The sequence below is a fragment of the Pinus tabuliformis genome, chromosome Q, assembly GCF_031772625.1.
Source record: "Pinus tabuliformis cultivar Carrire ecotype Pingquan chromosome Q, CPIR1, whole genome shotgun sequence".
Lineage (NCBI taxonomy): Eukaryota > Viridiplantae > Streptophyta > Pinopsida > Pinales > Pinaceae > Pinus > Pinus tabuliformis.
The window spans coordinates 658228160-658252537 of NC_142296.1; positions in this window are offsets into that span (position 1 = coordinate 658228160).

Below are 24378 nucleotides of genomic sequence, written 5' to 3' on the forward strand. Positions count from 1 at the left end.
TTTTGGTTTCTTCTCTTGGTCTGTGTCTATTCTGTAGAGACCTTTACTTCTAAGTAAATCTTCCATGTAGGATATCCATTGGAAGTAGTTAGTGCTGTCAAGAATGACTTGGCATGGACTTTCCATTTTAAAAAAATTTGAAGCTGAAGATGCTAAAAGTAAGTGTTCCAATGGATAGATCTCGAAAAATTAGGCGGTTTTAAAAAAAACGGCTCTGAAAAAGGCTTCCGGATGAAGAAGTTATGGCTTTTTAAAAAAAAATTGTTGAAGCTGCCGGCAAAGTGCGCGAATGTGCGGGAATGAAATAATCCGCCCCCACAAAATGGAGACTTGAACCCAAGACCTCTACTATCTTAAAATATCTTTGAACCAATTGATCTATACAAAAAATTTGAGAGAGAGAGAGAGAGAGAGGGGGGGGGGGGGCCTTGGTTTGCGTGCTTGCCTTGAGAAAGCTCTTTTTTCCCTACAAAACACAAAACACAAAACCCAACACGGACATGCAAAGAAAACGAACCTTATGGCTCGAAGTTAGCTTTAGCCAAAAAACTAGATATTTTAAAAAAAGAACCTTGCGGCTCAAAGTTAGCTTTAGCCGAAAAACTAAATATTTTTCTCAATGTTTCTAATTTTTCGAGATCACACTAAGATGCAGGGAAAAGAGCATACGCATGAGAAAAATCCTTCCTTTCTGTTTCTGATTTGCCCAGATCGCACAGAGTCGCAGGGCAAAGAGCATACGCAGAAATGAAAGGTATAGATCCGGTTAAAAAAAAGCTAAATAAACCGAAACCGAAATAAGCAGAGAGAAAATAACAGTAAACTGCAAATAAAGACTGTATACCTCCAGATCTAAAAAATGACGCAGCTAGGGCTACCGGAAACCTTTTCGCGTGAAACAAAATGGGTTCCTCACTGGAACAGATGCTCCGAACACAACAGAGTAGTCCTCTCGGCCCGAAAGCAGTCAGAAACAGCAGATCTAGGAAACAGCAGTCAGATGCAGTTCTACCGGCTTCAGATTTGGATCACCAACGGACGCAGCCCTCAAATAGCTCTGATACCATGTAGGAATTTACAGGGTAGGTTCCTCAGAAATAACACCAAAAGGACACCGCTCACAACTAGATCACAGATCAATACACCAGTATTTTTGAGGTGGTTAAAACCCTCAAAGAGGGAAACAGTCCACAGCCTGCGCCAACGTGGCTACTACAGGCAATTTATTAATCAAAGAATGAAAATTTACATAAGCTTCTCTCATGCACGGATTACCCGAACAATGACCCTCCATGTGCTTTAAATAGAACTCATGGACCAATCAGGTGTCAAGCCACGGATCAAGTGTCGGTAATACCGAGGAGAGAGTGAACCGTCGGATCACTACATATCGTGACCGTCGGATTGTAAGTTACAAAATGTACAATGGTAAAGAAACACACTTTACCTAACTCTATGCCTAACTCTACACTAGACCAAGTTGAACTTAACTATATCCTATGTGTCAGAATATCCTAACATGTTTCATGTTGTTTGCTTTAGTTTTAGTTTAACCTTGCTTATGCATTATTTCCACTATATTTAATACTTTGTTGGTTCTTGTTTCAACATTAACATCATCCAATTTTTTGTACGCACCTTTTAGGAAACAACCAACCACAAAGAGGGTGTTTTTGGAACCCTTATTAAAAAAACACCCAAATATGAAATGACGACTCCACTTTCTTGCTTTCTTTAGTCTAATTGGTTGTTTTGCAGGTCCTCCTATGAATTTTCACTGCTTTTTCTTCCATAATTTTTCTGGACCTGTGCATGCCTCCCTAGGACTTGTTCACAGCCTGAAGAATACCTCTGGTCATTTTTTCAAGTCATTCTCACGGTTTTTCCAACACACAGACGAGTGGGTCTCGTTCTTGTGCAAAACATAACCCGCGAGACACAAAGAGAGGACAAAATTTCATTCCTCTTTCTAGAGTGTTATGACAATCTTTAGTGACCTGCCTACACTCCTAAAATTGTTTTATAGTTTAGATAGGATGCTAAATTTTTTTCTGACCATTATTAGTACGGAAATTACTTATTTTTACTTTGAAAAATTTTCAACTCACATAGCTTAACTAGTGGAAAGTAAGAGGCCCCAATCCACATTTAACAACCCCAGGTTAAAAATCCATGTAATGAAGTTAATAAAGGAAAATTAATAACCAAGGTCATGGGACATGATTCCAAGCTAAATTTTTGGCAAAAACATAGTGATGGGGATCACTTGTGTTCAATTAGTGGCTATGGAAATTGGAAAAGGCAATGGAAAAGGCTTTGGAAAGGCCTGAGACATTTATTAGCATTTTATTTATGAAAATAATGGAGGAGAAAAGGAAGGTGAAAGGTCATAGGTTGCATGTGAGGAGGAAATTCAAGGAAAATAGAGAAAAATGAAGAAAATAGAGGTCTTAATGATAAAAATGCTTATGAGGATTAGTTCACAACCTTTTGTCAGTTTTAGTTTGTAGCTCTCTATTCTATTCTCTCTCTCATACTCTTGGACACATAGAGTTTTCTTGTAGCACTGTTGAAGCATTGTGTCTTACCTGGGATTTGGAGCAAGAAGGAAAAATAAAAAGCATGAAAGCACAAGAGGACAACGGGATCAACAACGACAATATGTTTTTCTTGCAGGTATTGAGTTGCATGTATTATTTCCTTACTAGTTTTGACATGCATGAAATATGCATGTGGTTATTTGGTTATGATCTTTCATTGGCATGGAGGATTGCTTGGATTGGTAATGGTTTTTCCTAGCAATTCCATTTCCTAGATAGCCATGGCATTGTGGGTTTTATCTTTTGTTTTCTAATTGGCGCTCATGTTCTTTATGGATGTTGGTTGACTTATTAGTTCCTTGAGGATTAGTTTGAAAAATGCTTTGGAAGTATTGTAATAGCTTGGGTTGAGTTACTAGTCTTAAAAGCCTTGGTTGGAAAAATCATCTGGAGCTTGGTGAAAGCTGTGGGTTGAGTTACTAGTCCTAGAAGCAGGTTTGGAGCAAATTCACTGGAGCCCTAGACAACTTGGATGGACACTGATATTGTGATGGTTAGTGATTTCCGATTGTGAGGTGGAATCACTACTTGAGGGTTGAGGTGGTTTGGTCTCTGAAAGCCCTGGTTTGGTTTTGATTGGTTTATTCCATGAGATCACACATTCTTGCTTGGAATATGGTGCAGGGGCAATTGGATGAAAGAAGGATTTGGTTCAACCCAATCAATGGTCGGGTGGTACATGGAAGTCCTTGACTTGGTTTGATTTTTATATGATAAGATATCTTTTATTATTATGTGTCTATGATGGATGTTCTATTATTGTTATTTATTTGGTTATATGATGATTACAAGGATGGTTTTACGAGAGTATTGAGTTGTGGATTTCATCATGTTTTGGTTAATAAATGAAATTTTAATGAATGAATGACCTAATATTTTATAATGAAACTAATGTGAAAGGGCATGAGACCTTCTTGACGAATCTCAAATAAGTAGAGACCCCTATGTTTAGATGTGTTTTTATGACTTATATATTACATGTTGATGATGTGTTTGATCAAATCCCTATCATGGTTAGGATGAGTCAGGTTAGGTCCTTGTTCAAGCTTTTCATTAGAGGCCTTATCTTATTGTTATTTATCATTTATGATAATTTCATCAAGTTATGGCTAGAGGTCTGATTTGTGGCACTGAAAAAGTGGCCCAGATTTCAGGTCACTAGCACAAAATTTCCTGAAAATCATTGTAGTCACATGAAGGCCTTGTTGTGGGAGTGATTAGAGGGTTATAGTCACATGGAGCGCTTTTCATGGGAGCGACCAGGCATATAGTTTAGTTAAAAAGAAAGTTAAATCAAGGGTTGGACACTTGAAGTGGTTGGTTAGCCCTTGGGGCTCTTGTCGCTTATGAGGAAGGTTAGTTTGGTTTTGGTTTGTTGATTCCACTTCCTTAACTATACTTGGGGAGTTGAATCATATCATAGTAAGTCTTCATCACATATTTACCCCAGTGGACCGGTAAGCTTGATTATGTGTGGGAGGAGGGTGATACACCACACGTATTTTATATTTTGTTTTTCTCACTCCAAATCATCACATGTATTTTAATTGGGACTAAAATAAGTGGCACTGAATCCACACATATTTTTTACTAACCAAATTTTTCCATTTTTTCAATTATTTTTAGGAACAAGACTAGGTGTTAGTAATGAAAGGGAGTATCCCCTACTTCCCTTGCATCCTTGTGACAATCTTGTGGTTGCATCTGAAAGATTTCCCAAAGCACATAGTTTCCATCTCCCAATATGCTCACATAATGTAATTAGGAAGGAAGTAAGTTGCCCATTATCCACACATGATTTCTTTCTTGCAAGGAACACACATAACATAGTGTAACTAGAGGAGATGTAACACATCACTGCATATCCATATTTATTCACACCTTGTATGCTCACAAGTTCACTTACACATACTTCCACCTCACACACTAAGCTCATCTAAAATTTTCATCAAGTCTATCTACCTTTTGAAATATTGATACTTAGTTTCTTTGAAACTTATATTTTTCACACCCTAAGTGAAGATAAGCCTCTCTAAAAACAACCCTAACACTTGAACACACTAAATTACCCACAAGGGTCACAAGATAATTTATAGTTCAGGTTAGGACCATGAGGGTAGGCATCCCATAAGACACGATGGTTTTTTACATCTTGAAACATAGAAGTTGTCTTATAGTGAGCTTAAAACCTTGTGTAATCTAGTGACAAATCTTGTAATGTAGAGAAACTTGTGAAGGGGGTAAGGCTTAGGGGGTGGATTATCACATGCCTTCATGCTATCTCTCAAAATATGGCAGGGGTATTGGGTCCAAACCTGACAATTGGAAGCTGAGATTACATCATTCCCACTAGACCGAGGTAACTTAGTGGAAAAATATTAGGGCATCTTTCCCTATAGGTTGAGATGCAGGAGCATAGAGACCTTAGCTGATCTTGGCAAGGTTGCTGGAAACATCGCTAGCTCTTTCAGGAAATCATCCCAATACACCAGATCATAACTCCTCTCTATCCCTTGGCTGATTCTTGGTTGTTGGAAGCGTTTCTTGTACTTTCGAGACGTGGCACTAGTAACCTATTATAGAATACTCACAAGGCCTATTTACTATTTGAGCAGAAAGGATGTCTAGGTATTTATAGCATTTTTTATCACATGCAAAAACACATAAAAACATTTTTGCTTGATTGGTTGAATAACATAAAATTAAAGGGATAATTAACCATTCATTTTCGCTTTGTCTAATGTATGTGGTTCATTTATTTTGATATAAATTCCACTCTCATCATTTAAGTAACACACACTTTATTGGGCACCATAGGGGACCTTAGGATTACCCGTTTCTCTAGATGCCTTCAAAACCTTCCCAATGTTGGGAGTCTTCTTGGTCTCTCACCATTCCGACGAAGGAGACAACGTACCTATATTTTGATTAGCTCAACCTTTATAGGACAAACCTTGATCGGGAACACTCTCCCTTAAGGTACCCATTTTACTACCCAATTGGGGAGTCCACATACTACTCCCCCAAGTATTCCTACTCATCCTCCCCCACAAGGGAACTCCTTTCAAACTACATCCCAAGTTCATTCCAATATGGAAAATACCAATATAACCACTAGATCTCACTATGCTAAAAAATGATCCAATTTCCCATAATCCATAATGGCCTCCCATGCCAACCAATATTCCTTTAGACATTCCTAAGTTTGAAGGTAAACAAGGGGAGGATCCCACCAATCACATCATGAACTTTCATTTGTGGTGCTCATCAAGCAACATCATTGAGGACTCAGTTTGTCTGAGATCGTTTCAACGTACCCTCACTCGTTATGCAATGAAATGGTATGTGAGTGAGGAAAATCGTTCCCATGACACATTTGAATCCCTAACTTGATCATTCCTCACTTTTTTCTAACTCCTAATATTTCATGACATATGGTTGGAATTATTGACCCACTTTCACCAAACTTCTTCTACTCACATCCCTAACCATGTTCATGAAGGGAGAAAACTTCATACTCTAAAAAACCAATACTTTCAAACAAGAAATACTTTCTAATACCTTGGAAGCATGCATGGTCCACAATCTTACTTTCAATTGTTTAGTACGCCACCCATATCCTCGGTTCTATCTAACCCTCAGTTCTATCCAATCAACTTGTAACTCAAAACCTTCCCATGCAGGGTCATCAATAACCTTCACGTGCTACAAAAATGGCGTCAACCTCTTAGTAAAAATATTCTAACCCAATTCAATGGAACACTTGCTACCGTTTCCCTATACCTCAACAATCTACACCCCACTTTAGCCAAATACTGGGGTTAATTTCGTGCAACCTTCCTTCCCTCAACAACAATAGACATTCGAAAGCCTAAATACTACTACCCAGCTAAATGATAACAAAAAAAAGGGAAGAATAATAAAAAAGGGACCAAGGCCAGGGGGAAAACCTCAACAAAAACCTCCATGACCACCAACTACGGGTAACCCCACTAATCGAAATCCAACCTAGAGTCAAGGTACCAACAACCCACAAAACTAGCATTATTGTTCTGGACGAACCATGTGTGTGCTATTTGTGGGGAGTATGGGAATTAAACCCATAATTATCCTCAACTCCTAGATTTGAAGTGAATGAGAGAGTCCAAGGGGAAGGGGGAATGAATAAAAAACCTACAGTAATTCAAAACCCTTTTCCCCATTAGGGAATAGTCGCCATGCAACATGAGGTTGCCACTCTCCCATACCAAAATCCAATTGGGGGAAGTTCTACTGACATAACCAATCATGAAAATTACATGGCCAAAATTAGATGTTCTCTTATAAACATGAAATCGTGATTATGGGACCCCTCCAGAAACCAATCCTTCCTCATCATCAAACACTATTGTTATGCCACCTTTGTCGTTACCACAAACCCCTATTGAACCCTTTCCGAAAATGATTAAAGGGCCATTACTTCATACTACCCATAACTCAAAGGAAAACTCTAGCTATAGCATTGTTAATGACCTAGCACAATATCCCTTAGCCATGCCAATGTTGGAGGTCTTCCAAACATGTCCAACTCAATGGAAAGCCCTACTTTCTGCATCAAGAGGAATTGACCCATTCGATTCACTATTGATGTCTTTTGATTTAGAAAACGATGCACTATGACCCCCATCTATAGTTTCCTTTTATATCCTGGTCATCATATGAAGCATTACCATCCTTTGATGCATTATTGATGTTGAGAAGTGTAGCAAGAAAGGCTCAATTTGGCTTAGCCTTGGTCAAATTGAGAATATTCAAAAATTCGAAATTTCTACATCAACAAACAATTTAGAGGTAGTTAACTTAGGTGACATGGATCTTGACACTTAGTTAGCTCAGTAAATTCGAGTTAGAGGGCTTGGAGTTCAATTATGCATGGGTGATTGCTAATTTATAAAAATACAGTTCAATTATTTCCAGTTTTATTCAGTTAATCTAGTTCCAACTCTTGATAGAACTAGTTGGAGATCATTTGTGTACTGGCACAATAATTTGAATTAGAAATCATCCATTTAATGGATCAATCAACCAAAAATAGCTCATGTATGCAAATAATTTGAGTTCCATATTATGGTGGATATTCCAACCTTATGTACAATTGATTATATACTAGATTGAGAATACAATTTAGAGTATTGGTCAGGTGATTAATCTTTGGGAACTGTGCAAGAAAATGGGGGGAATAAGGGCCTATTTCCTTAGGATTTTCACAATGAAATAAGAGTGAGTGTAGGTAGCATGAGTGTAGAGAGAGAAAGAATAGGTACCACAAGTGAAACTGCAGGCAACATGCGAGTAAGTAGTGCAAGTTTGGGCAACATGAGTGTAGGCAGAGGGAGAACAAGTTTATTCTTGAAATTTGTCCTGAGAGTGAGCGATCGCAATTGTAATTGTTTATCAATTCAATTGATTAATGAAAACAAGATTAAGGGGTTTTTAGTAATTTCTTTCCCCTAGAAACATTTGTGTACCTGTGTATTTGATGATGCATGTTTGTGCATGTTGTTCTAAATTGTGAATTAATTTTCACAGAGTAGTAGAGTAGAATTGTGTCTCTTAATTTAGATTAAATTTCTTGAGCAATTGAAATTATATAACAAAATTTATACATGGTATCAGAGAAGGATTCACATTAGAAAAGGAATTTCAAAGTTGTTCCTCAGGAGGTTCGAATTTGCAACTTCAGTGTAGTAGGGTTTCCTTAGAGTTGGGAAAATGATCTTCAATGGACTGAGATTAGAGTATGCCGTGGAAGGGAGATTGAATTTAATTTCTTGGAAGGATTGCATGGAGGCAGTGATTGATGACAACAGATTGCTGGATATGTCAAGACATACATTCCAAAACCAGATTCAGTTGATGCCTAGAACATAGCCCAATGGAAGAAATATGTAGCCAAGGAAAGGAGAATAATATTGGAGGGTGTGAGAGGCCATATAGTCTCGAAGATACATGGCAAGAAGTATCCATTTGCTATGTGGAAGACCCTCATTTATCTATTAAAAAATAGAGATGAAGCCATAAAACTTGGTTTGATGAACAAACTAAGGATTAAAGACAAAGGGTTTTTGGTAGTCTTCAGAAATGAGAAGATCTACCTCAAGCATGTTGCTTCAAGTCAAATCAAGAATATTGGTGTTAGGACTGAGAGCCTCTACACATTAGAGCAAGATGCATGTGTAGCCTTGAGAAGAAAGGAAAAGATTTGGGATGTGATTGTTGAGAGGGAGAATGATAAACCTCTCAAAATGGAGCCTAGCCCAGTTGGTACTTGGGATGAATGGATGGATGATGATGATGATGACCAATCAAAGAAATTTATTAGAAGGAAATTTTGAGCCAAGTGGGTAGAGGGAGCATATGCATCTATACCTCCAGGAGTGAGGTAGGGCAATGTAGATCCCTAACCCTAGAATTGCAGAAATTTGGGCAGGGTCCATTGAGGTGTCCTCCTCATAGATCATTACCTTGATACAAGATCCCATAATATTTAGAAGCAGAATTATCAGTGTTAGTTGGTGCAATCAAATGCTAAGGAGCACAAAGAAATGTTGATAACCTTGCAAGAGGCATAATGCAGAATAAAAAATAGTGTAGTTTTCCTAGTAGAAAGTTGCCGACACAGTTGATTCAATGTTTTTTTGGATGCTTCTCAGTTGTAGTTGTTGCAATAGCAAAAAGAAAAGTGAGAGGTAGTGCTACAATAAATTCCATAGGTGCAAGATAGGGGTGGTTGATAATCCCTTTCTTTCTAAGGGGAGTGTTGAGAAGTGTATCAAGAAATGCTCAATTTGACTTAGCCTTGGTCAAATTGAGAAACTTTGACATTTCCACATTAGCAGGAAACTTGGTGGCAATTAACTGAGGTGACATGGCTCTTTTTAGTTAGTTAGCTCAGTAAATTCAAGTTAGAGGGCTTGGAGTTCAATTATGCATGTGTGATTGCTAATTTATAGCAATCCAGTTCAGTTATTTCCAGTTGCATTCAGTGAAACTAGTTCCAACTATTGATATAACTAGTTGGAGGTTAGTTGTGCTATGGGACAATAGTGTAACTCGAATATCATCCAATTAACTAATCAACCAACCAAAAATATCTCATGCATGCAAGGAATTTAAGTTCCTCAGCTGTGGTGGAGATTCAAAGATAGTGTACAATTAATTATATACTAGATTGAGTGTACAGTTTAGAGTGTTGGTAAGGTGACCAATCCTTGGGAATTGATCAAGAAAATAGGGGGGAAATAGGGGCTTATTTCCTTAGGATTTGTCCAAGGAAATAGGAGTGAGTGAAGATAGCGCAAGTGCAAGAAGAGAAAGTGTAAGCAGTGCGAGTGTAGGTAGCATGAGTGTGGGCAGCGTGAGTGCATGCAGAGAGAACACATTTACTCTTGTAGTTTTTCCTTAGGATGAGAGATAAAAATTGTAATTGTTTCTCAATTCACTTGATTAATGAAAATGGGATTAAGGTGTTTTTAACAGTTTCTTTCCCCTAGACACATTTGTGTACCTATATATTTGATGATGCATGTTTTTGCATGTTGTTCTAAATTGTGAATTAATTTTCGCAGAGCAATAGAGTAGAATTGTGTCTCTTGATTTAGAATAAATTTCTTGAGCATTTTCAATTCTATCACTGAATTTCTATAAAGTATCAAAGAAGGATTCACATTAGAATAGTAATTTTGAAGTTGTTCCTTAGGAGGTTTGAATTTGTAGGTTCAGTGTAGCTTGATTTCTTTAGAGTTGGGAAAATGACCTTCAATGGATTGATATTAGAGTATGCCTTGGAAGGTAGCTCAAATTTCATTGCTTGGAAGGATCACATGGAGGTAGTGCTTGATGACAATGGATTATTGGAATATGTCAAGACAAACGTTCCAAAACCAAGATCAATTGATGCCGAGAACCTAGCCCAATGCAAGAAATATGTAGCCAAGGTGAGGAGAATAATCTTGGAGGGTGTGAGAGACCATATCATCTCAAAGATACATGGAAAAGATAATCTCTTTGATATGTTGAGGACCCTCAATGAGCTATTCGAAAATAAAGGTGATGCTAGAAAACGTGGTTTGATGAAAAAACTAACGATTGAAGACAAAGGGTATGAGGTAGTCTTTAGAAATGGGAAGTCCTACCTCAAGCATGTTTCTTTAAGTCAAATCAAGAATATTAGTGTTAGGGTCAATAACCTTTACACATTAGAGGAATATGAATGTGCAATGTTGAGGAACAAGGAAAATATTACAAAGGTGATGGTTGAGAGGGAGAAAGATAAACCTCTCAAAGTGGAGCCTTAACCAGTTGGCAATTGGGATGATTGAATGGATAATGATAATGAAGACCAATAAGAGCCCTTTAGAAGGATAATTCAAGCCAAGGGCATAGAGGGAGCACATGCTTCTATACCTCCAGGATTGAGGTGGTGTGATGTAGATCCATAGCCCCAGAATTGCAGAATTTAGGCAGGGTCCATTGAGGTGTCCTCCACATGGACCATTACCTTAATACATGAACCCATACTATTAAGTAGCAGAAGGATCATCATCAGTTGGTGTAGTCATATGCTAAGGAGAATATGGAAATGTTGATAGAAATGCAAGAGGCACACTATAGAATCAACAACAATGCCATTTTCCCAGTAGACAATTGTTGACACAATTGATTCATTGTTTTTTTTGGTTGCTTCTTAGTTGTAGTTGTTGCAGTAGCAACAATAATAGTGATATTTGGTGCTATAGTACATTCCATAGGTACCGGATAGGGGTGGTTGGTGATCCCCTTATGTTGGGCATGGAATCCCCCCCACAACAGGTTTTGGGGTTCAAAGCCCAAGTTTTGGTCAAAGATGTTGTAAAACTCCACGAATTGTGGGCACAGAGTGTGAAGTGTACAATTGAGTCATAGGGTTGTCCACGCTAAACATTGTATTGTAAACTAGTGTAAATTCAGCCTACACATGGTCCGTAGATGATGGGATTTTATAAAGAGAGCGAGGCTCTAAGCTGTAAAGATAGTGATGGATAGAGAGAGTAGCGAAGGAATGGTTGAAGCTTAGAGTAGAAGTCTAAGTGTCTTGGGTTGTAGTAGTAGGAAGAGGCTTTGCAGCTGAGTGCGTAGAGGCCTAGTAGAGCCCATAGCTAACTTTGTGGACCCCTGCAGTTGAGTGCGTTGGGCGGATTCGAGTCTGTAATTGGAACAGAAAGCTAATAAAGAGAAGTTTATCCTAATTTTGTGTAAATGTTGTGCATTATCTTCTTTATGTTTATATTTTCTTATGTATTGCGTGAACTGATATGATTGTTGATTACACTGTAGTAACCATAAATTTCTCACACACAATTAAGTAATTGTTTAAATAGCAAGGAAATTGGGTATTATACGGGTCGCGCCCCAAGTGGGATTGCGCGGAAGCCGCAACACAGGTCGCGAAGGGATCGCAAGTGCACACAGCGATAGGGAAGACCGCGGACCTCCAGAAGCACATCAAACATCCCAAGGGTACAAAAACCTAGTTCTACCACCCTCCCATACTACTTCGGGTGAGATCTCAATCCGTGCTCCGAAGACTATTGCTAAAAGGGCCAGTAGTATCGGGATTTCCTTGGCTAAATCACCTACGAACCTGGGTTAGGCCCCACTAAGCCAACAAATGGTTTAGTTGCCGGGACTGGGATCTGCATAAAGGATGTATGATGTCGTGCCACTAGAATCCTACAAAGAAAGAAACTGAAGAGTGGTTGGAAAAGAAGATTCACAAGTTCGCGATGCAGGAAAAAAAAATCCGTGAGTATCTAAGGAATAGTGGTTGGATCGCTACTTGTACACTAAAAATCCATGAAATTTTCTTTGCATATTTTCCATCGGAGTTGTATGAGCGGATCGCGAAGTTAGTAGACAACTAAGGAAGGTGTAGGCATGACAAACCAATAGTGTGGACTCAGGAACTAGTGCGTAGACTAGAAGCCTCGGAAAAGAAGATAGCGCAAGCTGTGGACCACTGGCTTGACCGAATAATAGGAGGATTTATCACTGAGTTCATGGTAGACATGACTGTCAGCTATAGCAAGGCAGAGTGATGTTTTCTCAAGGGATCGCGAGGTAAGTATGTTAAATATTTGAACACTTGGATTAAGATGCTATTGTGTGAAAAGCAGGTTATGCGAATAAATTAATGTTTGGGACTGCGTGGAGCAAAAAGATATACAAAAACGGAAGTAATGAAGAGTTACAAAATAGTCCCTTAATTTCACCCTTGCGGGAGAGCGAGGATGAGCTTGCGAAGGTTTCTCCGAGAAGTGCGGTCAGTTTGATAAGGTAACGAATTCCGCGTTTACCACCTCCACCCACATCGCCACCTGCTTCACCCCTCTCATCTCCATCTCCACCCACTCCACCTCCGCCACCTCCACAATTCAGTATGGTGAGTGCAATCAAACTACCAGTATTCAGAGGAGTAGGGAATGAAGATCCTGACCAATTCTGGTTCATAGTAAGAGCAGTATGGGAAGCATAGGGCATCATGGATGAAAATATCAAAAAGGCTATGATAGTGAGTGCGCTGCAGGATCGCGCATTAACATGGTATATCAAGCATTCTAATGACCACCTGAACGTAGGAATTGCAGAGATCTAGAATGCGTTGAACAGGGAATTTAGCAGGCCAAAATAAGAGACACAGTCAACCATCGGGTTTAAAGAGATCACGATGCTCCTAGGCGTGTAGGTTTTAACCCCGTACAGAAATTACTTGCATACGAATTCTAAAACATAGAAAATAAACAATGTGAGAGCAGAACACATAAAACACATATACAAAGAGATTTTCCCCTGGATCCCAGAACCAGGACTACCAGCTTGATTTTTCATTATGTTCCTTTCAACGTTATAATACATATTTATACATGTCGAAGCATCCAATACCATGGACTAAAAAACCATCGCATCCAATACCATGGATCGAAAACCATCGTGTCCAAAAACATGTGCAAAAATCATGCACAAAACCATAGGTGGGTCCACCCAACCTAACATAGGATCCAAAACCAAAATTTTCCGAGGTGCTGCCCCGGACCCCATAAAGTGGGGTTACGAGTACACTTCAAACCCCTTATGACCTTCCCCCCCTCTAACCCCTGGTTAACTACGTGGGCTAGTCTTGGAAAGAATATAACACAACCCAACATTCTCCCATTTGTTGTTTTCTTTCCACAGGGGGCCACAAGAGAGCTTAGTCATTTTTCCAGCCCTGAAATGCCCATTGTCTCTCTACACCAAGAGAACTTCTCAGAGCTCACAAATTTTGTTAATGCATTTGCAGTATTCTTCAAAGTGTCCACCTTTACTAGCAACACCTTTTTGTCTTCTATCATATCCCTCACAAAGTGATACTGAACATCAATGTGCTTTGTCTTTGAATGATATGTAGGGTTCTGTGCGAAGAAAATTGCACTTTGGCTATCATAGTCTATCCTTATAGCTCCTTGTGCTAACCCCATACTTGAACACAATCTCTGCAACCAAACTGCTTCCTTGCTTGCATGAGTGGCTGCCATGTATTCTGCCTCTATAGTTGATAGTGCCACTATAGATTGTTTCTTACTCATCCAACTAACTGCACCTCCAAATAGGTTAAACACATACCCACTTGTAGATATTCTCTGATCTAGATCTCCAGCTCAGTCTGCATCAACAAAGCCACAAATATCCAACACTCTGTCCAATCATGGTATTCCTTGGTAGCACAAACCATAATCACTAGTGCCACGCAAATACCTGAAAACCCGCTTCACGGTTGTCTAATGCTTCTTCCCTGGTTTTGACATAAACCTATTCAATACTCCCACTGCATGTGCAATATCTGGTCTAGTATAGACCATCGCATACACCAGGCTACCGATTGCACTTGCATATGGAACACGGGACATGTTCTCTTCCTCTTCTTGTGTCTTGGTACACTGTTCAGCAGATAAAGTCACACCTATAAGAATAGGAACCTTCACCGATTTACTATCCTGCATATTAAACCTATGTAGTATTGTCTTGACATACTTCCTCTAATTCAACCAGAGCTTCCTCTTTTCTCGATCTCTTTTAATTTCCATGCCCAAAATATAGTTTGTAGCACCAAGATCTTTCATGTCGAAATTGGAGGACAATTGGGTCTTCAAATCTTAGATAATTTCTTTGTCATTCCAACCAGCAACATATCATCCACATACAAGACCAGATAAATAACATGGTCACCAATTAATTTAAAATACACAAAGTGATCTACTTTTCTTCTGGTGAAGCCAAGTCCTTGTATAAATGTATCAAATTTCTGATACCACATCCTTGGTGACTATTTTAACCCATACAAAGACTTCTTTAACGTGCATACTAGTTCTTTCTTACCCTTCACCGCAAAGCCTTCAGGTTGCTTCAAGTAGATCTCCTCTTCCAAATCCCCATGAAGAAATGTTGTCTTCACATCCATCTGTTCTTCCTAAAAATAAAAAGCAACAATAATAGATAAAAATAATCTAATAGAAGTTACCTTGGAAACAGGAGAAAAAATATCACCAAAATCAATTCCCGACACCTGGGAATAACCTTTTTCTACCAACCGAGCTTTGTATTTCTCCACCTTTCCTTCTACATTTGTCTTCTTCTTGAACACCCATTTGCTGCCAATGGGTTTCCTTCCAGTCGACAACTCCACTAGATCCCAAGCCTTATTTCTGTGCAAAGATGCCATTTCATCAACCATGGCCTCTTTCTAGAGTTTGCCATCCTCTGAATCTACTGCTTCCTTCACAGTTTTGGGATCATTGTCAGTAATAGATAAAGAAAAATTTGAGCAGAAAGTAGATGGACTATACCCTTCTGGCTGCCTTATTTCTCGAACTGATCTTCTCACACCTGGAGTTTGTGGCTCTTCATATTCTGATTCCTCCTCTGCTGTAGAGTCTGATTCTTCCTCCTTAAGCTCAAACTTTATCTTCTCGGGTTCCTTTCGTTGGAATTCATGTTTAATAACATCTTTCACCTCTCTGAACACCACATCTCTACTGTACACAACCTTCCGTGTGACTGGGTTCCAAAGCTTATAACCCTTTAAACCATCCTTATACCCAATAAAGATGCACTTTTCAGATTTACTATCCAACTTGGTTCATTTCTCCTTTGGAACATGTACATATGCATCACATGAAAGAGAGGGTTTCTTACCAGTCCATACCTCTTGTGGAGTCTTATCCTCCAACGCTGATGAAGGTGACCTATTGACCAGGTAACATGCAGTATCCACCGCCTTTGCCCAAAATTCTTGTCCTAACCTGGCACCACTGAGCATGCTTCTTGCCCTTTCCATCAACGTCTTATTCATTCTTTCTGCAACTCCATTTTGCTGAGGTGTATATGGAGTAGTCTTATGTCGTGCTATACCACACTTCTTATAGAATTCTTCATATTCATTGCTGCAAAACTCTCCACCATTATCTGTCCTCCCCACCTTTATCTTCTTCTCTGTTTGGTTTTCTACCAGAGCCTTAAATTCTTTAAACCTGTCAAAGACTTCAGATTTCTTCTTAAGGAAATATATCCATGTATTCCTTGAGAAGTCATCTATAAATGATACATATTACACAGGCTTACCCAGTGATGGAACCTTCACACATCCAAACACATCACTATGCACAAGTTCTAATATCCGTTTCGCCCTCTTACTACTAAAGGGGAAACTCACCCGATTTTTCTTCCCATATACACAATTTTCACAGAAATCAAAATCCAGAGAGCCATTACTCATACCTTCTACCATACCTTTACCATGAAGTATTCGAAGGCCCTTCTCTCCAATATGTTCAAGCCTTTGATGCCACAACATGGTCTTTTCTCCAATGACCACTAGATTTTCTACTCCACCCTCAGGAACCACAGAATTGTTGCACCCATCAATAAAAGTGCTACCTTGCAGCTTGTACAGAGTTCCAATCGAACTCCCTGCATCAATACAGTGCTCCTCGAACCATTTTGCAGGTATCCTTCTCGAACACAGTTTTTACACCTGCATCATCCATCTTGCTTACAGAAATTAGATTTCTGGCCAATGCAGGAATATGTAGAACACCTGGAAGTGTTCTAACTCTTCCACCTTGCAAATTCAACTTTACCTTTCCACGACCAACGATTTTAGCCTTCCTATCATACCCCAAGAAGACATCACCACCATCATATTTCTCATACTCGCAGAACCACTCTCTATGGGGAGTGAAAGGATGCACCTGAGTCAATCAACCATGCCTCATGATCTACATGTGTACTTGAAGAAGCCAAGTACACATCCCCACCTTCATCTGAGGTGGTTTCGCCTCTGCAGAAGGAGCATCATCAGATCCCTTTCCTTTATCAGGAGCTTTAGATTTATATTCTCTTTTGTAGTGCCCTTCCTTTCCGCATTTCCAGCACACCACCTTCACAGGTTTTCCTGGAGATTTAGATCTCCCTCTAGATTTAGATCTCCTACTTGATGACTTATTTTTGTTTCTGTTCTAGGACCATCCTCATGCAGACAACACATCACCATTCTAGCTCTCCATATTTTTCCATCTCATCTCCTCCGTCAGCAAGGCTGAGACTATTTCATCAAATTGCAAGGCAATTGCATTGCTACCTATTGCAATAACTAGACTATCCCACGAATCTAGTAGAGAACACAAAAAACTAATGCACTTATCTTCATCTGAAATTTTAATATCAACAGATGCCAATTGGCTTACCACAGTATTAAATGTGTTCATATGCTCTGTCACCGAGTCTCCATCTTTCATCCTCAAGTTATACAGCTTTCTCCGTAGGAACAGTTTATTCACCAGAGACTTAGATTGGTAAAAATTCCCTAACTTGTCCCACAAAGCCTTTGTCGTAGCTTCCCTTGATACATTCAACAATACTGAATCTGAGACACACAATCATATTGTGTTCTTTGCCTTTCGATCCAACTTCTTCCATTCTTCATTGGACACTCCCATTGGTTTAGTATCTGGATATACTGCGATCCACTGATCTTTAGCCAGCAACAGATCCTCCATCTTGAGTTTCCACAACTCAAAACTCTGACCATTAAATTTCTTGATCTCTATCTTTCCACTGCTCACCATCTTCTTTCACCACTAGAATCAATCTCACAGATCTCCCATTGAACAGGGTCTACCATAGGCCCAAGAAAAACCCCTCAGCAATAAAGGCATCCCCCTGAAGCCAAAACTACTATGATACCAAATGTAGGTTTTAACCTCGTACAAAAATTACTTGCATACAAATTCTAAAACACAGAAAATAAACAATGCGAGAGCAGAACACATAAAACACATATACACAGAGATTTTCCCCTGGATCCCAAAACCAAGATTCCCAGCTTGATTTTTCATTATGTTCCTTTCAATTTTATAATGCATATTTATACATGCCAAAGCATCCAATACCATGGACCGACAAACCATTGCATCCAATACCATGGACTGAAAACCATCACGTCCAATACCATGGGCCGAAAACCATCACGTCCAAAAAACATGTGCGAAAATCATGCACAAAACCATAGGTGGGTCCACCTAGCCTAACATAGGGTCCAAAACCAAAAAATTCTGGGGTGTTGCCCTGGACCCCATAAAGTGGGGTTATGGGTACCCTTCAAACCCCCTGTGATCTCCCCCCTTCTAACCCCCAGTTAACTACGTGGGCTAGTCGTGGAAAGAATATAACACAACCTAATAGAGCGAGCCCCCCTACGATTTGGACCAAGGGCTGAATAGTATGATCCTCAAAGACAATATGACGTTAACGGATGCACATCATCACACATGGTTTGTGGCCTCACTTATGCCACACTTAAGGATGGTGCTGTCATAGCAAAAACTTTCCACCCAGGCTGAAGTGTTGGAGATGGCAATGAGGTTGCATGAGACCCCTATACAAGACCCTGCATTGGGAGTCCAACAGATCCACACGCAGCTACAAAATCTATGTTTGGAAATGAAGATTTTGAAACAGGATAGGGCACCTCAGCCAGAGGCGCATGAGGAAGTATGGTGCATAAAATGCAAAGGCCAGGGCCATGACAAAGATCACTGTCTAGTGTTCGCAAACTACTTGGCAGGAGGAGGGCCAATGCCATTAAGACCAGAGGCACAGGCGGGGCCGAGTGTGGCGTTTGCATTATGGTGTGCGATCTGCCAGATAGGAGAAAAGCATATCACGGACAATTGTCATCTATTGGAGAAGTATACATAGACATCCCAACAGTTGTTTTGTAATTTCTGTAGGCCAGTAGGCCATGATGAATGCACCTACTGAAGTTATGAACTAATGATGGATCAGACTCCTGCCTATAGGGTATAGATTGAAATGCGAGCCCTTGACCCAAATGTAAGGATGGTGCATTGGGTTTCAGGGGCGCGGTCAGGGTCGAGGTGGAATGGGACCAGGAAGGGGTCGTGGCCAGATAATTTGTTACAATTGCAGAGGGCCAAGGCATTATGCCTGCGATTGTATGAAACTGACTAGGATATCATGTTGGTACTGTAATTAGTTTGATCATGAGGAGGAATATTTCCCTTTTCTGATAGCGAAGATGCGTGAAAAGGGGGTTCTCTAGCCCCCTCCAACCCAAAATTTACAAATGTTGAGGTCTGAATTGTGCGAAGAAGACCCAAATGTAAACATGATGCACAGGAGTGGTGTGACAATAGGAGATGATAAAGGGAAGCAGCCAAAAGAAAGCGTGTGGGTTCGCAAGGTTCTTACAAAGGAACTTGAGTTGGATTTAGAACACGCGAAGGAGACATTCATGGAAGCTAAGAAGAGCTTCACGGAGGCCTTCACTTCAGGTACTAAGGATCAACTAGAACCAGGGATGGATCCTTCCGTGCTCACTACCTTTTTGGAGACATGCATGAAGCTGCTACACGACAACAAGGCAGTCAAAGGGATACAGGAACTTATGGCTAGGTTCAGGAGAACAGCGCGCGGTCCGAAAACTTGGAAAGCATGCATTGCACACAAGAAGGGAGATGAGGTTGACTGTGCAAATAGGCAAGTACGAAATGGATCAGGTAATCTTGGATTTGGGATTGGGTGCGAATGTACTACCAAAGAAAATGTGGGAACGCATGGGCAGACCCGCATTGCAATGGTCCCCTGTTTAGTTACGAATGGGGAACCGACAAAAGATTTTTCCCATGGGAAGATTGCAAGGGGTAACAGTCGATATTGAAGGCCCAAGTGCGCAAGTGGATTTTGAAGTGATAGAGATTGTCAATGATAGGAATCCCTATCTTGTGCTACTAGGAATAGACTGGGCTACTGATATGAACGGAGTCATAAATCTGAAGAAGTGAAAAATGACCTTTGAGAAAAAGTCACTATGTATAGTAGTACCACTAGACCCAGCCGAGGGAACGCGATACACTGAACCGGTGTGCGATGATGATAATGATGACGATATCAACTGTATCTATAAAATAATTGCACAAGGAGAGGATTGGGTGAATCCAACTATGGATGGAGGGATTTGGTGGGAGCGCAAAAGATCCTACACTTCGGATTCAGATAAAGAAATAGAGTAATGGCAGAATCGGCTACACGAAGTAACAACGCTGAACTTCAATATGATGATCAAGTCATTGCGTTACATAAAAATAGAGGCAAGGGAGCTACCAACACATGATGGATTGTCAATGGTGGATAAATTCTTGAGCAAATTCGAATATGCATACAAGAGCAGTAGCGATTCGATTCGCTGAAGTGGGCACTATGCGCAACACCCGCATGATGGTGGGGTATGCACCAAGGAACTTTTGAAGACTGGCGCGGATGTGGAAGGATGATGTGCCTACATTTTGGAAAACCCCAACTTCGAATGAAAGCCAATCAGGTGGGGCAGAACAACTTGTGCGCCCACCTTTCCCAATGGGTACATGCATATTCTATACAGTCCACACAAGCGCATAGCCTAGAGAATCATAAGAAACCACAGTAGAAGGAAGGGCTACGCACGTTACCAATTCTCCATGATGAGGCATTCGATAGGGTGCATGGAGTACGGAACAAGGTTTACCAGACAAGATGAACTGATTGGGACCTGTGTGTGCCAGCGGTTCGAAGGGCCTATAGGACCATGTGCAAAAACCTGAGTGCAGAAATGATTCCAAAGGTGCGAAACAGAGTAGAACCTATGATTTATGAAGGGAATACCAAAAGGAATCCACACGTAATATCTCCCACAGTTATGATAGTGCACGAAGACCTGGACGAAGGAATCACACAGCTATGCGAGGATGAATATATAAGGATTTGGGAAGCCATTCAACAAGGGAACCTTAGACTTCGCGAACTCGAAGAAGATTGGGTACGTTTGAGGGAGAAAAGTAGGTTGAAGGATGCTGAGATCAAAATATGGGAAAAAGAGGTCATTAAAGCATGTCTCATCAATAAACCAAGGATGACAAGGCAAGATACGGATGGTCATACCACTGCACTAGAAGATTGTTGTTGAGAACTTATGATTCTATTACCATGGATGAGACTACACCTTACAAAAAATAGTAACAAGGGAAGCGCACCATATAAGATAAAGCACGCGGCGCCGGGTGTCGCGAGGGAAATTGAGCAGTGTCCACGAACTATATTAGAAGGTGAATTGAAGTCTTGCATAGGCGGTGCAACCACTTGACTAGCCATAGGAAGCACAATCTCAGCACTCCAGACAGTTGAAAGAGAGTGTGGGACTCTAAAAGAGTTTGTTTGGGAACTATGTGGGGAAGGAGATGCACACAGAATCAACATGGTACAAGGTTCGTGTCCACACATGGGGGGCTACACTGCTACACGAGTCAACTAGGAAGTAACTGTTGACATCAATGTTCATGACAAGATGTCCTATTTAAGGTAATAGGGAGCAGGCGGTGGGCAATTAAGACATGAATTAAGAGCTAGATTTGGGATGATCTACCACCAATAATGCATTAATGACTTAGAAGTGGGGGGAATGGTCAAATTCAAATTCAAAAGACGCTATAAAACTCCCAAGGCTAGCCACGAGACAATACTTTTTCATTTGAGATTTGAGCTATTACGAAGAGCACAAAGTGTTGAGAGCCAAGTGGTATTTGAGCCCCAAGTTCATGAAAAAACACAAACAGTTTGAACAAGATGACAACTACCAGGAGAGGTGTGGGTTTTGTAGAGATTACCACCGAGGAATCTGCACAGAGCCCTATGGTGCAGGTGGGGGAATGCACCAAAAATTCTGAAATCACCTCGGATGTTGAGGCCCAAGAAGGATACACAGGTAGCAGGACCTGTCCGCATGTCCTCGAAAAATCTGCGATTTGGTAAACTTCCATGGAAGAAAAGGGCAAGGCTATCAACCTTGAGACAGATAATGAGGAGGAGGACCTCCAGGCTCTCGTAGATGAGATAAAGGTAGATGAAGAAATGGAAGAAGACATCAAACCGGTGCATGTTGCAACAAAACTACCCGAGTACATTCCTCCGAGGAAAGGAAAAGCTAAAGTACCTAAGGATTTGGATGCCACTAAGAGCGCACTTCAAACCCCGCTCCTCCTAGATGGAATTCTGTTTGAGGGCTCCGCTTTGGGCCGCATGCCCACAATGAAATTTGAAGGCTGAGACCTTGCAGATAGTGAAAAGTTCCCACATTTATAGACTGAGAACCTCATGAAATAGAGCAAGGAGAGGTCAGTTACAATGCTAGAGCTGCAGAAATGGCTGTGTAGTGTGGAGAAGGTTGGACTACTCCACCTACTATGGATTCCACATTTTCACTACACACCAATCACGATATTTTTCATTAGGCAGCTTCTTTTCCTGGTGCACAATGGGTATTTATGGCTGGAGGAGCCTATTCCCATCATGGCGGGGCTTATCTATAGGATTTCTCAGCTTCCCTGTAAGGGAAAGGACCCCACGGAGATAGTTGGCAAAAGCGAAGATTTGGCACTCGTAGAGGCCATGAAGTAGAAGTATAAATTGGAAAAGAAGAAGAGAGGATACGTAATCAGTAGCATTAAAGAAAAATGGGTGCGCACAGCCACCCAAATACTGGCCGGGAAGGTGATGAGAAAATGTCGCGGAGATAAGGTACCAGCGCCGGTCGTTGCACTGGCAGAACAATGCGCAGAGAGGGTCCAATTTAACTGGGCCAAATTCCTTTGTGAAGAATTCCTAACCAACTACAAGGAAACTCAGAAGTAGGGCAAGACCTTCCACTACACGTGGTTGCTCTTGTCTATCTTACTTGTGACAAGGGAACTGCCTGAGGACAGTCAGTTCCCTCATCTTAAACAGGACTTGCTAGAGGCTACAAAATATGCGTCATGCTAGGCTACAAAGGATGCCACACGGATCCGTGAGACTAAGATCTTCTGGGTGCTCATGGAGAAGAGCGTCTGGATGTGGATTAATAGAAGGTCATGCCTATCCCTCACAATGTACTACAGTCTGCAGATATTGGTAAACTTCAAGGTGGATATGCACAATGTGTATATCAAGGCACGTAAAGATCTGGCACAATACTGGACCAAGCTTCCTTTCATCACAGTTGATGATGCCATCTTCTCCGTGCTCAACTCATGGCCTCCCGAGTGGCACACCACACATCTGGCAGCAAGAGATAAAATAGTAGCACAGAAGCAGAAGGATGCAACGAAGTTGTACGTCACGAAGTTGGCCTAGCAGAGGTGCAATGAACAAGTAGCCATGGAGGTAACGGTCACCTGCAAAGTAGCAAAGGAAGTTGCGGAATAGGCAAAGGCAATCGAAAGAGTAACAGCAGCACAAGCAGTAGGGGCCACCACAACACAGGAGGAAGGAGGACAGGATGTGTCTACAAGATAGGGCATAGATACAGCAGAAGGCGTAGGCCCGAGCAGAATGTCCACTCAATTGAAATGGCCACATGTCACAGAGCGGTCAGGTCCACGCAAGAAGGCCAAAGCTTCCAAGTTGGACATCAAGCCAATTACGTTGACAGAGGGTGACCTCTATGACATTGGTGACACAGTTCACAAGATCATCTGGGAAGCACTCCAAGAAGCTATGACAAATCAATAGAACGTGTTGGGGGCCATAAGGGCGCAGCTGCAGGAACTTCAGATGCGGGCCCCACAAGAAGGAAGAATAGCTGCCTACGGTGCCACAGGTACATCAACAACAGAGCAGCTACTGCGTGCAAGAATGGCCAACAGCATAGGGCTGCTGGAAGGAGCGCTAATAGTGGAAAGTGAGGAGGATAGAGCCGCGGTGGGCAGGATCAAGGGACTTGGCCTAAACTTGGACGCCCTTCCGTGGGATACATTATATCAGCTGCAAGACAGAGAAACAACAGAACTCTGCACTAGGGAAGGAGGTGTAGTACAAATACTCAACGAACAGATAATCAACATTGAGTAGCTTAGTCTCTAGCACGATGAAGTGCTTGCACAGAAGCAGCAGCTGGAGCAAATGGTAGAGGAAGCATATCGCCGTGTTCCAGAGCTAGAAATCGTGACAGACCTACCAGTTGAAGTGCGAATCCACAAATTAGCTAGTGGATTCCGCGAAGCAAAGGAAGAAGCAACGAGGGTATAGCTAGACCTCAACCTTTAGATTTCTGAGTTGCGATTAAAGGCGCAATCCTCTACGTCCTTGGAAGTTAGGGAATAGCGCGCTGGCGCTATTAAAAAAGGGTTGGAGGAAA